At 37.6% G+C, this 12,649-nt stretch overlaps 1 protein-coding gene and 1 long non-coding RNA gene across 3 annotated transcripts in view; one reads left to right on the top strand and one right to left on the bottom strand.

The window, feature by feature from the left end:
• Nucleotides 1-12,649, top strand: part of ARHGAP42 (Rho GTPase activating protein 42) — a 298,470-nt gene that overhangs the window by 136,281 nt on the left and 149,540 nt on the right. The gene's annotated exons all lie outside the window — the stretch shown is intronic.
• On the bottom strand, nt 357-7,931 carry LOC103004563 (uncharacterized). Its single transcript, XR_451856.2, has 4 exons — nt 7,809-7,931; nt 4,932-5,095; nt 4,213-4,305; nt 357-645 (listed from the first exon to the last, which is right to left on the bottom strand). It is a non-coding gene; the product is annotated as an uncharacterized LOC103004563 (long non-coding RNA).

The following is a 12,649-nucleotide window of genomic DNA, read 5'->3' on the forward strand; positions in this document are numbered from 1 at the left end:
TAGGCTAGCTACTTTGTAGAATGTCCCTCAATTTGGGTTTGTCTGGTGTTTCCTTATGAATAAATTCAAGTTGTGAATTTTTGGCAGGGATTAAGGTACTTTGTCTCTTTACTGTTGTTGTAAACTTTGATCTCTTGATTAACATGGCATCTGCTCTGCTTCTCACTGTATTCCCTCCTTGGAATTAGTAAGTTCTTTGTGAGGGAAGACTGTGTGTGTAGACGTCCTGTTTCTCATCAAATTTTCATCCACCGAGTTGAATGTCTCTTAATGATTCTAACAAGGAATATTTTTCATGCCTCTCAATCAGTTTACAAAAAGAAACACTAAAGAAGTAGTGCTCAACAGAAAGAACATTTAATAATTTTCATGTTATCATTTGGGTAATACAAAGGTGGTAAACATTAGCTCATGGCACATAAAAATCAAAGGATGGAGCTTTGGTACTCTTCTACTTAAGTACTGCTGTAACGTTTAAGCCTTCTTGAGTTCTCTTACAGGACTCCGGGCACACATTCTGTTCACTTGTTTCACATCACCATTTCCTCTTCCCATCCTTGTTCTCCTTTTGCTTTATTTTTAACCCTGTTTTAAAATTGTTTTCTCTTGCTGTGTTTTAGCATCTTTGTAAGATGTTTGATGATTCTGTTTTAGAACATGATAGTATAAGGAAAAAAAAAGACACATTTAGACTGTTTATAGGATACACAACTCTTAAGTCTTCATTGAGGATCAACTGTTGAGTGATCAGTCGTTGACAGGAACAGAAATATAGGGTTTTCATTAATGGCCCAGTTCAATTCCTTGGAAGCCATCCTGATCTCCATCTCTTTTTTATTATTTAGTCTTACACCAACATTCACTGTTCTGAAGCACTGTCTCATGGTTTTCCTAGTGTCTCAGTGAAATTATAACCTTGTCTAGGACATGTATTATATACTACTTACATGTATTATATGTTCTAGCATGCATCCTGCATATCATCTACAGAACACAACTATAGCATAGTAACCTCACATCTCTTAGTATCTAGTAAGGTGTGGTAAACAGGTAGTATGTGCTAACTCAGTTCTTATGGAATGAAATGAAGAGTGACTGACAGCTCTAGGCTAGCCATTATTATTACTTACGACACTTGTGTTCCTGAGATGTAGCAGTATCTGCAAATCCTAAATCTACTTCATTGATATTTTATGGTCATTCAGATAAATTGTTAAGGGAAGACAAGGATCCTTTATCTTAAATCAAAGTAACCTGAACTTTCTCTGTAGTCAATAAAGATGAATATGAGTGACTCTGAACACAGCAGTTTTGGAGTTGTCATTCCCTGGTTAATTGGAGTAAACATACTATTCCACTCCTCGGCTAGCCAGAAACACTCTTGACAGGATCTACTATAAAGAAAATAGAAAGGAGTAACTCGAGGATATTTGGAATACGGTCCTGAGATGGCACAGAGCAGAAGTACCATTGCCCAAGGATGGAGTTGACACCATGTGAACCACTACCATAAAGACTAACTGATAATTAGGCGATGTGTTCAGTTTTATGTCACATAATTGGTGATTCTTAAGGAGCAAACTAAGGGGCTAGAATGATTTTCCAGACCTCACCTATAAAGACAGTACAATGCCAGAGCATCCTATTAGATGTGCTATGTGGCCCAGAAGCCTTAGTTTCTACTTTGTAGACTATAAGTTAAATCAGAAGTAAAAAATATGAACTAATTTTAAATTTGTAAATTTAAATTTTACATTGTTAAGTTATGAAGTAACAGTGTTAGAAAGGAGGAAAGAACTTCTGAAAGCGTATATTGAATGCATGCATTAAACATGCCCTCCACAGTCTCTTAAAATAGTTAAATGTTTCTTATATTTCCTGGAAAACGGACATGCAGCCCTTGCAAAGAACTGTCACAAAGCTGTTGTCCCGTTGTTCTTTGTCTCAGCTCATTGGAGGCCGCTATCACACTTCTGTCAGTAACAGTGTCTTTCTAGTGCAGGGATTTTCAAAGAGGAGACCGGGTTTGAAAATGTTCGTCTATCTCTTGGGCATTTCCTCCCATGGGTGGCTCAAGAGACCACTCAAGACTTCCCACTTTTTTCACAAATAATAGAGGGGCTTTGATATTCAATAAATAAAGTATATACATTGGAATTATCTATCTTTATAATGCTAATAATAATACTAAACATTTAATATTTAATGCAAATTTCTGAAAACTTCTTTGACTAAGTAAGTTGATTTTAGAACATGTCAAGAAGAGAAAATATGACCTGGATCACCTTTCTCTCTCTCTCTCCCTCTTTCTTTTTCTCTCTCTCTCGCTCGCTCATATGCTGCCAGTTGGAATGGTTTAATAAAAAATTAAAAATAAAAAAAGAAGGGGGATTATTTTAAAGCAGGGTAGCTGAAGCATTTGTCTTTTAGGATTCTAATATTTTTGTGTAAAGCTGTCTATCTCTGATGAGGTACCTAATTGCTTCTTGATAATTTAGAATAGTGTTTAAAATTATCCCCATATTTGTATTTAAAATGTTAATAAGTGATCACTGGGTGAGGACAGACATGAGTTCATTTGAGTTCAATGGGAAAAAGGCACTGTGTTAGTCTTGGATCTATTCAATACTATTAAATATTTGTTCAGTTTTAACCTCTTAGGGCTTAAATCTCCTTCTAAAAGGGACAATAGTAGGTATGATTATCTCAGTGCTGCCCCTTAGCTCTAGATTATTTTCAATCTACTTTAACCTTGACATGTGAAAAACAGATTCAACTTGTAGATATGCCATGAACTATAGTCTCTTGACAAATCAAGACGTATACACTTTTGTGTATACAGACATGTACTTTATAATTAAATAACATTGAATGTGATAAATGGAGGTCACCACTCAGGTTAATTCAGATACAAAAATCCCCTTTCTTTCACGCTAGGAAGCAGTTGCTTTAACCTTGTCTGTGCAGTCATAGATAAAAGCTATGAGTATTTGGGTTTATTTGATGGGAAGTTCTTGGCAGTTAATACCAAAGGGTTTTTCCATAGTTTTTTGTTGTTGTTGTTGTTGCATTTTGGTTTGTGCAGGAGTTGAGTTCAATTTAGGGGCAGAACTTCCCTTCAACTCTCAGTGGATTTCAGTCTTCTTTGCAGTGACAGTAGTTTTAAAAACCCCAAGAGGTACAATACTTTCATCGATAGTAATGGCATGTAGTAGTACAAATGGGAATTCTATTTAGAGTATAATTTGCATCCCTTGTCATTTTATCACATTCCGTATTTCTGTGATAGCTAATATAGAATAAAATTAAAATTTCATACTGTGGTTTTCATGGCCTTGCATGTTCTGGACTCTGCTTTAATCTCAGACCATTCTCTGTTGCCTTCCCCTATGCTTTAGTCATGCTGGTCTTCTCCTTCCATCAACGTGTCAAGCATACTTCTGTTTTAGGATGTTTGTGCTGGCTGTTCTCCCTGCCTGGAACTCTTTTTCTAGATCTTTGAGTGGAAGTTAGGGGGTGAGTAGTTACTGTAATTCATGCCTCAGTCCTAAGGTGCCTCTTCATTGAGTCTTTTGCTTACCACTCAGTTTAAATTCATATCTCCAGTGCCATAATTTTCTGTCACATCAACTTTTTAAGTTTTCTTCCTGGCTCCTATCATTATCTGATTTTATCTTATTTATTTTTTGTTTATTTGCCTGTCATTCTGAATTATAATAGTATCATAAGAGCAGGGCCTTTTGTATTTCATAGTAAATATTTGCTTGAAAACCATTTGAGGGGCTTCCCTGGTGGCGCAGTGGTTGAGAGTCTGCCTGCCAATGTAGGGCACACGGGTTCGAGCCCTGATCTGGGAGGATCCCACATGCCGCGGAGCAACTAAGCCCTTGAGCCACAGCTACTGAGCCTGCGCGTCTGGAGCCCGTGCTCCGCAATGGCAGAGGCCGCGACAGAGAGGCCCGCGCACCGCGATGAAGAGTGGCCCCCGCTCGCCACAACTGGAGAAAGCCCTCACACAGAAACGAAGACCCAACACAGCCATAAAAAAAAAAAAAAAATTCTATGAGAACAAAGTTTAAAAAAAAAAAAAAACATTTGAGTTCAGATATTAAGTCATAAATTACAGCCTAATGATTTAAGTAAACTAAATCATCAGAAACTTCTAGGTTTGGTTTACAAGCAATTCATTTGTGATTAATTTTAAATTCTCACCTGAAAAGTTTTGAAGAATAGTTTATACGTTGCTTCTGGTTGGACAGTAAGCTTCATTGGGTATGTACCTGTTAATCCTATATTCACTATCATCTATATATGTAAACCAAGAAGGGAAGCATTATTACCAGGTTATCTGGAAATTAGCCTAGTCTGCAATAAAGTTGTCATTATTTTGGACACAACCTATTCACATTTTGCCACACGTGTAGATATAGAAGGCAACTATTTTTTCATCGGCCCAATTCTCAATGGACCATCCATGGCATTGAAATCCCCACCACTGGATTGTCATGCTGGTTTACATTTCCCAAGGGCAGATAGCTTTCAGAGTACAAGAAGAAGATTAGCACTTGTCAGTGAGTAAGATTTACTTGTTGTTAGGAAACATGGAGAAAGGTCTTAATGAAAGAAGCTGTAGAAGTAATAAGACTTTGTTGATGGGCCAGCAAGTGTGGTAATGGTTGGAAATATTTATCAGGTTCCCTGGGAGTATAGTCTTCGGTGAGGGGCTCAAGTGGGAGAGAAAGGGGATGGTGGTGTGTGACCTGAATAAACACACTGGAATAAAGGCCAAATAAAGCCTCTGTAGTGGCAACTGAAGAGGTAGAAGTTTCTGAAAACAAATTTTATCCACTTCACAATTTGACTTAGCTTGCCCTTATTTTTGCCTTTTGGCCTAAGTGCTCTAACTGTAACACAGTAATGTAATTTAGTACCTTATTGATGTAGTGTGCTCCCTGGCTGGTAAGCTCAAAGGCCGCAAGAAGCTCTGTTTTTCATTCCTCATTCTTCAAGGGTGTTGATAAGCCTAATTGAAGTTTTGGCACAGGGTAACAAGGCATCTTCCAGTGATAAGACAGCAGGCATTGCTTATTCATCCCTAAGAAACATCTAGGGATAGCTTGGTTTGCCAAATAGCATTCAGCTTGCCTGTTCTCCCTCCCCTATCCCCAGCACGCCTGTTCTCCCTCCCCTATCCCCAGCACTTATTCAAGATTTATTTCCAAAATGGTAACTAGAGTAAATAAAGAATCAGAATAAGTTACAGAAGTTAATCTTATCCATTCACCTTTTAAAAGTAGAAATGAAAATTTACTGATGTGATTAGCCTTTGATTGCATATATAGTGAAGATATCTATAATCTGGCATGCCCAAGTAGAAGGTAGGCTACCTTCATTATCTGTTAAAATCCTCATTTGTCCCCAAAGAGACAAAGGTGGGGGGTCCTTAATATTGATATCCATATACTTCCATTTTCCCCTTCTTCAGTGCTTTCAGAACACTTCACACTCAACTAGTGTATGAATGAATGGACTATTATTTGAGACCGAAACTAGTATATGAATAGGAAAATGACATTTAGTTTGCATGAATGCAAAGTCCAGCATTGTTCATCTTACTTCAGTTTGATCTTGGCGTTTTCTATTCTCTAACTTATAGCTCCTTTCCCCACCTGCTCCCCCACCCCAGTGGGCTTGTACCAAGAAATGTTTTTTTGGCCTGTAACAGTATGCCTCAGATACTACTCTAGGATCTCGAGGATACACAAGTGAAAGCGGGAGGCATAGGCATTTCCTCAGAAATACTCATAATTTGGTTGGGAAGACAGACTGGCACTAGGTGGCCTGCAGTGTTCTGTGATCTGCTGAGATAGTGGTATGATCCCAGTCCTGTGGGAGTTTGAAGAAGGCCCTTAAAATATACAATGGAATATTACTCAGCCATAAAAAAGAATGCCATTTGCAGCAACATGGATGGACCTAGAGATGATCATACTAAGTTAAGTAAGCCAGGCAGAGAAAGACAAATGTCATATGATATCGCTTGTATGTGGAATCTAAAAAATTGATACAAATGGATGTATTTACAAAACAGAAATAGACCCACAGACATGGAAAACAAACTTATGGTTACCAAAGAGGAAGGTGGGGGATAAATTAGGAGCTTGGGATTAACATATACACACTTCTATATATAATATAGATAACCAACAAGGACCTACTATATAGCACTGGGAACTATACTCAGTATTTTGTAATAACTTAGAGGGAAAAGAATATGAAAAAGAATATATGTGTGTGTGTGTGTGTGTGTGTGTGTGTGTGTGTATAATTGAATCACTGTGCTATATACCTGAAACTTACACAACATTGTAAATCAACTGTACTTCAATAAAAAACAAAACAAAACACCTTACACTTGGAATATTAGTGAAAGCTTACCAAGGATGTGACACTTGGGCTGAGGTTTAAAGGATACCTAAGAGACATTTAGATAGTGAATGGGACAAGTGAACTAGGGAAAGATAACTTTAGAAAAGGTCACAGTGTGATCTAGGGCTTGTAAGTCATGCTGTGTGGTAAAGAGAAGACTTCCCATGGGGGAGTGGCCACAGAAAAGGTTATCAGGAGCTTGGGAGGGGCCCCTTCATTAAGGATCTTGGGATAGTGGGCTAAAGAAAGGTCTTTTATACTGAAGGTTGTGGAGAGATGATAAAAGCTGGAGATTGACATACTCTTTTTTAATTTATAGAGACTATTCTGGCAGCTGTGGAAAATTAAAAATGAGTGGATTTCGATACTGGGTGCTGAGAGATGTGTAAGGTGGATATTGCTGTAATCTTGGGAAGAGGTGGTGGGATGCATGCTGAGGCCATGGGGAGACCATGGATTGGGTGTGGAAGGTGAAGAGGCTGCAGGCTAGGATGATGGGGCAGCTGGCTGAATTTGGTGCCATTCACTGAGAGGAGACAAATCGAGAGAGTAGAGAAGGTTGGGCCCTGTCTTGGGGGTGTGTTTTTGAGGTGCCTGTGGGAATGGGACAGACACTTGGTTTACAGATAGGGAGCTTAGCAGAAATGTCTGGGCTGGAGACAAGATTTATAAGCCATCTCTTCTTGTAATATTTGAGGCATGAAACTACATTAGGTCACCCATGGATAGGATGTAGAGTTTTCTCTTATCTTGAAATGTAAGATAAAGGTAAGTTAGTTGAGTCTGTCTTTGCTTCTTTTACACTGCAAGGGAATTCTTGAAAGCTGATGAGGTCAAAAGGCCATTGAAGATGACCTAAAGATACACCTAGATGATCTCATGACGATATGCTTAATAGGGATGGGGTGGAAGCTTTTGGGCACTGATTTCATTAGCTTTGTGTCTTTACGTTGGTATATGCAAAGCTATTTTTCTTTTGATAGTTGTAATATACAGTCCAGCTTTATTAGAATTCCTGAATTATTTGACAGTGCATTTTCTCATCCAACATTTTCAGATTCATTAATTTTTAGATTAATTAAAATATGCCTTAACTCTAGTCGTATACTAGAATATGTTAGGAATTACTAGAAGCAGAAATTTACAAACAGTATGTGATTGTCGGCAGTCAAAGTGACGTGGATTGTCCTGTCGGGCTTCTGTTTGGGAATCTGGGTAATGTTGAGATAAGAAGTAGGGTTTTACCAGCAGCATCAGTCTTCTTGTTTGTGTACACTGGGCATCTGAGGTGCAAACTTTTGTTCTCCACTAAGTATAGTATCCCTTAATTTTTTAAGAGGAAGCAGAAAAAGAGAGAAGCAAGAGATTTTTTCCCATACCTTTTCAGGTGTCTCATAACATAGCATTACTGCTTTGCATTGTATCAGGTTCTGCGTGTCATCTTAAATGCTCTAGAGTCTGAAGGTCTCAGGCTGTCTGCTGCTGTCAGGAAGGAAAGTAGTTTCAAGCTTTATTTTCTGGAAAAGAATCTTAAACATCCTTTTACCCAGTTCTATGAACCAAATGTAATTCAAGCCATAGCCTGAGGGTAAGCCCCGGAGAGGTCAGATGTTAATGATTTATTAAATGACGGTGTTTTCTATTGGGACATACTTTTCACAGATAAGGAAAAGTGTATTTTTTTTTTTATATTTGCCGTGTGTTGTAAAGGGAATTTCTCTAGTATTGACATAGCCCTCGTATTTCACATGATATAAGACCTCACAGAAAGGGCTGAATGAGGTTCTTTACTTCATTGGGTAAGAAAAGTTTTTGACAGCTGTACAGTGTGGTAAACTAGCTCATAGTTTATGACCAGATCTGGCTTTGGAAAAGACCAGGAACGAGAGTTATAACATATGGAACTTATTTGGGAAGTAATTCTTAGCTATGACTAAGAGCCTGTGCTCAAATGCCTGGGAAAGTTTAAAAGAAAATGTTTGCAAAATAAATCATATCTCTTGTTTGCTAAATTGTAGGACTTAGATAACTTTTGGGTACTCATGGACTTCTGTAATTCTGTATTAAAGCTCTGATGTTTTCTCTTTTAATCAATTTTTTCTGGTTTTATTTTTAACAGCACTGCGATTCAATTTGTTGCTTTATTCAATTAAGGAATTATTTATTTCAGAAGATTATTTTCTCTTCCCCCAGCCCCCAGACATCCTTAAAAGAGTCACATTCAAGCAGTTGCTACAGAGGTCATTTATAGGAAAGATATACTGTGTGTGTATTAGTTTCTGGTGCTGTTTTTTTCTTAACTGTTCAAGTCCCAATTACAGTATTTCCTGTGTTTATTTATATCAAGATAGTATGTGACATAAACATCCCAAGTAAGTGTTGTACCAGGGAAAGTGAACTAGGAAAAGGCAGTACTATTATGGTTATGTTTCTCAAAGAATACCCCTTTTTTCTCATTTCCCAAACTTTAGTTGGATAGAATTCTGGGGGTGGGGGGGGAATGCTCCTATTTTAAGTTAATAATTGCAGAAATCTCTTCCTAATCTTCCGTCTGTCTATGCTGATTCTTACCTCAGTGTTACATTATTACAACTTAGCATTTCATGAGCCAGGAAAATCATTATTATTCAGCTTAGCTTGACCTTTTATCACACACATAAATATGACATCAGCACAATAGTGAAACTGGGGATGCAATAAAAAGTGTTTATCATTTTCCAAAAAAGATTTGTAATAGTGAAAATAATATATCCACATTTCAGGGTTTAGAAATTAGAAAATAGGAAAATAATCATCTCATTGCTCTAACACTGTAGCTCTTTTTTGTTTGTCTGTTTTTTCCTTTCTTTAATGACAGCCTTACTCATATTTCATGTAACTTTATTTGGGGGCAAGACTTATTTTTGGTCCTGCAGTGTATTCTTATTGTCTGATAATGTGTAATGTGGTATATATAGTAGAGTGGTTAGAAATACCAACTCTAGAGTCAGACTGCTTGGGTTCATGGTGTGGCCTTGCCACCTACCAGCCATTTGTGACCTTGGGCGAGTTACTTATCCTCTTTGGGTCTCAGTTTCCTTAACTATGAAATGGGAATAATAATAATAGTATTTACTTTTTTATGGAGCTGTTGGGAGGACTGAAGGAGAACTCCCTTGGCCCATGGTAAGTGTTCACGAATTACTGTTATGTGTGTGCTCTAGAATCCATTTCCCCATTTACCTGATGGGAGTGATCGGTTTGCTTTTCTCCTCTATGCTTTCAGCCTATGTTCTGTAACATACTGCCCCGCTCAAACCCCTGTCCTGGTTTCCAGCTAAAATCTAACAGAGCCATATGGTTTTCTTTCTCAAGTTTTCAGTTCATCACAACAGTGTAACCAACCTTAAGGAAGGAGGAGTAGGAAGAATTTGGAAGGTGATTTGCATCCCCTATTTTTGAGGAGTTACTGCTTTTTCCATTTTAGCCCACTATGGCAGTCTGTATGATAATAATCTGCCCTCTGTGGTGTTTCGACTTGAAGTACAGTGTTGCATTTTTTTTCTTTGCAAAACTAATTTATAAGTAAAGAACCTTGTGTGAATATAAGAAGTCATTGTAAGTTAATAGTTATTTGTTTTTCCGTGACTGAATTTTTTTCTAAAGATAATAGTGATGAGCTTAGCTTCGAATTGCTACCCATATAGTTATAGATTGCTACCTATAATACACAGCATATATCAGAGTACATTTTATAGAAATACTTTTCTTATTTTCAAAAATATTTAGTTTCCTATAGGTAGGTTGTCATCCTTAGTAATATTATGAGGAACAGTATTTGTTACAGCAACTCATTGCAGGTACCAATTACGTTACCAGAAATAACTTTATTCATCAATTTAGCAGTAGTATGTTGAGTTTCCACTATGTCAAAGCACTTTGCTGGGCAATGACTATTAAAAAATCAATAAGACATTACCTCTACCTTTACAGGGCTGGAAAGATAGATACATAAATAACCTGTAGCATGAGTACTGCCACTCTTGTTAGCAGGAGATGTTTATAGCCAGCATTTTGTGATCATCCTTCAGTGCCCAGGTTCAGCTTCAGAATCTTCTCAAACCAGCACTACAGAAACCTGCTGTCACTCAGAGAAACTTGGGAAGTGTAAACTTTTTGTCATCATTGCTATAGTAGAAGTTTGTTCAAGGTGTCTCTGTGGAAGCCAGGAAATGCAAAAGCCTTGCTTTGTGTAAAAGTAAGTTTAAGTGTAAAGAAGTACAAATGAGTTCAATCTTTTAGGTATTGAGAAAGACATACTAAATTGGAAATCTTATAAGCCCACATATACATGTTTTAAAGAGATGCTTTAATAACTAGATAAAAGGAATCTTGTATAGTTAGCACTCTTTACCATTGTTTATGGTTCAGTATTGGTGCCTTCAAAATACATGTTTAGCTCTAAGCTGTGATGTGCTGGTAAAAAGTTAACTGCCAGCACTCAGGTAGGGGTGTGTGTACATGTGTATAAAAAACCCTGATTTGTAATGCTTGCTGATTTCCATGGTGTAGACATCTTCACCTCAGATGATTTTGGCCCAAGTTGCCGAATGCAGGTTGGGAAGAGATGCCACGTAATGGATCCCGGGAGCCAGTGTGAGCCTGCCTTGTGCGCTCGCCCCAGCACAGCACTGGCCCGCAGCCCAAAGTCCTAACCTTTCTCAGTCACTCCTTGTTTTGGTTAGGTCAGTCTTGGCTTTGTTTATATGCATCTTTATCCTGCGTAAAACTCCTTCCTCCCTTCTCTCCTCACCCCCCTCCTCCTTTGTCTTCCAGCCCTTCTGTTATTGCAAAGCTGCAATAAGAAATTTAAGAAATTGCATATACACTGGGATATCTTAAATCTTCCTGAAGGTTTTAACAATCTGCTATTACGTAAATACTGAGCAATTATGATTAAAATACATTAACATCTAGCTACTAAAACGTAATTGCTGTAAATTAACTGTGACTGTGAATTTAATTAATGAATTTTCATTTCTTTTATAAACTTGCAAAGACTCTTAGAAGTTTGCTTAAATTCACAAATGAAGAATTTTCAAAAGATGCATGATTCTAATTTCTCTCTCCAAGGATATTTTTAGTAGTGAATACTGAGAAGGGTAGAGGAAAATTAGCAAGAAAAAACAGTATTAAAAGAGGAGGAGGTGATAAACATTCAATTACATAAATTATCAATTTGTTGAAGCTCCCTCCCCCTGCCCTCACACATAAAGCCAGTTTGACCCCTCTAAGCTCGGGGAAAAACCTGGAAGAAAAAAATCTTCATTGTGGCTATAGTTGTCTCAGCTCAGGCTATACAGGGTTTCTGATTTTTAAAGTGGGGGAGAGGGGAGGAGCTATATTTCCATCATCACAAGGACACTGATATACATGGGACAGCTGTGTTACAGGAAAATCTTTGGCCATCTCCTATAGGGTTAACAACCATAAGGGCATCATTGGAACCTAATAGCCATGCCACCAGAGGTGCGCAAGTTCAGGAGATCCTGAGGTTTCCTGAGAATGTCCAAAGGTAGAAGACTGGCAGAAGTAACGTCACCAGTTTCTTTGCACGATGTTTTTACCTAGTCGGAAGTAGGAGCAATTATTTAACATGTTGAAACAACTGAGGTTGCAGCATTTCTTATATTATTTGGAGCCTGTGTTCTCAAAGGTAGATTTAACCTCAACATTTTCCTTGTGTGACCTTTGAGGTAATGCAGCCATATAGTCTATAAAAGTGTTTTCCTAAATGCATACTTTTTGGTCAAAATCAAAAGAAAAGTATTTGTTACAATGAAGGTATGTGCAGGATGTTTGGAGTAACTGTTTTAACTGTTTTTTAAGATGTCCGTTTTAATTTGACCCTTCACATATCTTGTTATTTACAGCTGAAATATAGTTTGACCTTCTTTTTTGCTGTTTTTTTTTTAAAGCCTCCGTTATTATAGTTATACATGTAGTAATCAGGATGGCAATAAGTAGACACAAGTTTGTGAGGAGGCAGTATGTTATGGTTAGATCTGCTGTTTACAGATGTTTTCCACAATGCTTGAATGCTGTAAAAGTATTCTTAGTTTAACCTCCCATTAGTGATTGCTGGGTAAGAAGAAATAAAGCAAAAGTAGTTTAAGAATGACAAAAAAATCTAAGAAAAATAACTTACCTTTCTAGTCCAAATAACTCAGTATTCAGAGAA

This window comes from Balaenoptera acutorostrata, chromosome 9 (assembly GCF_949987535.1).
Source record: "Balaenoptera acutorostrata chromosome 9, mBalAcu1.1, whole genome shotgun sequence".
NCBI lineage: Eukaryota > Metazoa > Chordata > Mammalia > Artiodactyla > Balaenopteridae > Balaenoptera > Balaenoptera acutorostrata.